Here is a 3,120-nt window from a genome sequence, read left to right on the forward strand (position 1 = left end):
ATATAAGCTTCATTTTACTTTAACTTAATATAATTTTATTATTTTTGGTTTGGTTTGTTTTGATATGGGGGGGCATCATACCCAAGGGTGCTCAGGGGTTACTCCTGGCTTTTCACTCAGAAATCGCTCCTCGAAAGCTCGGGAGATCATATGGGATCCTGGGGATGAAACCCAGGTTCGTACCAGGTCAGCTGCATGCAAGGCAAATACTCTGTCACTGTACTATAGATCCGGCCCCTAAAATGACAATGATTTAATTACGAAAATGACTGAATATACTTTACACAGGCCAAAGGAGAATATTTTATTGAAGTGAGCATAATATATTCAGCTGCCACATAAGTTTATATTTTCTGTGTGTATCATATATTAAATAATTTAAGTTTTTCACAAAACAAACACAATGATCATTTTGTGAAAATAGAATGAGTATAATAATTCAAGTGAACCATAGAAAAATATCTAAAGAGGGTGTCAAAGTTATAGCACAGCAGGTAGGGCAAGTGTCTTGCATGAGTCACCCTTGGCTAGATCCATGGTTACCCACCTGTTCTCATAAGCCTGCTAGGAGAGATATCTGAGATCATAGCCAGGAATCCCCTCTCAGCACCATTGAATCTACACAGAAAAAAAAAACAAAGTAAATATCTAAAGAGATTATTATGCATAATAAAGCAATAATGTTATAGAGATGAATTATATTAGAAACATTTTTCAAATGTGTAAGTTATGTGTAAAGTATATAAAAGTTTATAGCAAAACATCAACAAAATTATAAACTATCTAAAGTAAATTCAATAGGGTGGTCAAATAAACTTAGTTTATCACTATTGGCATGGCCCAATGGACTATATGAAGTACCGAGGGAAAGCCTTCAGTTGGCCAATGAAAGATAAATACAAAGCACTTAATTACTTCATTTGTTTTTATAGGTTAATTTATTGGTTAACTAAAACAAAATAATTCTTGACCAGATATGCAAATTTGTACATTTTATACATATTTAAACACATGCATATATCTGATTCTCAAGTTAATATCTCTCAATTGTTTATACATAATTTAAAAATAAACCCACTCAAATCATTAAATTATTCTAATATTCAAAAGTAGTCTTCAAGTCAAAGAATATGCATATTAATTGACATTTCTAAGTAAAATTCAAAGAAAAATAATATTCTTTTCCCTACTCTAATCTCTAACCATTTTACACAGACATCAATAAGTTACAAGCCAGGAATGAGAAATCATACACCAGTAACTGTATTTATCCTCTTAGGATTGACAGATGATCCAAAAATAAATATTCTTTTTTTATTTTTATTGTGGCCAAAGTAAATTACAAATCTTACACGGTGATATTTAAGGTACACAGTGACAATAAATGAGGGCCTTTCCACCACCAGTGTTGTCCTCCCTTTCTCCCTGTTCCCAAGCATATATCCCTTATTACCCTCCTTTATCCCCCAGAATACTAGTGTAACTAAAAGCATATATGTTAACACCAATGTAAACCATTTTTTTGCAGTTCCAGATATTTTTACTAGTGGTTTCTTAAAGTTTTAGAATCAAAGGAGGACTGTAAAAACAATGTTAGAGTGGCAATTATCATTTGCATGGGTCCACCAAAGTATGGGGGTCATGGAAAGGAAAAACTCTGGCCTCAGTACAAGGAGACCCTACCCCTGAAGTTTCCTGACAAAAGAGCATTTCTAGGCTCCAGGCAAACTAGTTTGTCCAACCCCGGTCATTGTCTATAGTGCCCATACAGTTATATTTTCCACAGTCTCTGTTGTTGGTATCATGTTTCTGTACTGAAGGTCCTGGAATCTCTGTATCCTACATTGAAGTCAGGATGGTGCAGAGCAGCATCTAATTTCAAGTCACAATTAAAGAGCAATGCAGGAAGGAGTCGATAGTTATTCCCATGACAGTATACTTCAAAGGTGGAGAAACCCTGTAGCTCTTAGGCCAAGGGACTTTCCTCTCTAATGTCCCCAATATTTACTATGCCTATGCAGGAAAAGAAAAACAGCACAAACTAATCTTTTTTTATTTCTTATTTTTATATTTCTATTTATCACCTACATGTTGAGTATTGTAGGAAACCTTGCCATCATCATTCTGACAATCATTGATTCCCACCTTCAAACTGCAATGTATTATTTTCTGCAAAGATTTCCTTCTTAGAAATTGCATTTACTTCTGGCTGTATTCCTAGGTTCTTCTACAGTATTGCAACAGGTGACAGGACCATATGCTATAACTCTTGCAAGAATGTCTTTCACTTTTCTTAAAACCCATAGATGAGTGAGGCCATTCTGCATTTATCTCTCTCCCTCTGACTTATTTCACTCAGTATAATAGATTCCATGTTCATCCATGTATAGGAAAATTTCATGACTTCATTTCTCCTGACGGCTGCATAATACTCCATTGTGTATATGTACCACAGTTTCTTTAGCCATTCTTCCATTGAAGAGCATCTTGGTTATTTCCAGAGTCTTGCTATGGTAAATAGTACTGCGATGAATATAGGTGTGCACTGGTGATGGGGGGGTGTCCTCTTACATGACTGAATCCCAACCACAATCATGTTTGTATTCAAGGTGCTTAAATAAAATATTAATAAAAGAAAACCCCTTAATTACCTGAATCAAAGCTTGTAAGAATGTATATGTGTTCATGACAGAGAGAGAGGATTGGTATAAGTAGTACCTCTGAATTTGGGAAGAGTATGTCTAGCAGGAAAATGTGTACTTGTTTGGTAAAAATTGAGTAATGGTCAAGAACTATTCAAGTTAAGAAGATTATATCAGTAGATGCATTCACCATCTGCTCACTGAAAGCACAAAAAATAGAATTCACTTTTTTCTATCAACTAAAGTTTACTTATAACAGAGTATATGAATCATGCCAGGTCAGACGCATGGAAGGTAAATGCCCTACCACTGCACCACACTCCAGCCCTTGATGTTCTGCTTTTTGTCGTTGTTTGTGTCTTTTTATCTTTCCTTTTCCATTTCTTCATTTAAATTGATATTGATAGCTCCTAGACAGACTCCTCACAGCACTCTTTTTTTTCTCAACAGAACGACAGAACTTGAATCATCTTGCTCT

This window comes from Suncus etruscus, chromosome 11 (assembly GCF_024139225.1).
Source record: "Suncus etruscus isolate mSunEtr1 chromosome 11, mSunEtr1.pri.cur, whole genome shotgun sequence".
In the NCBI taxonomy this organism is placed as follows: Eukaryota; Metazoa; Chordata; class Mammalia; order Eulipotyphla; family Soricidae; genus Suncus; species Suncus etruscus.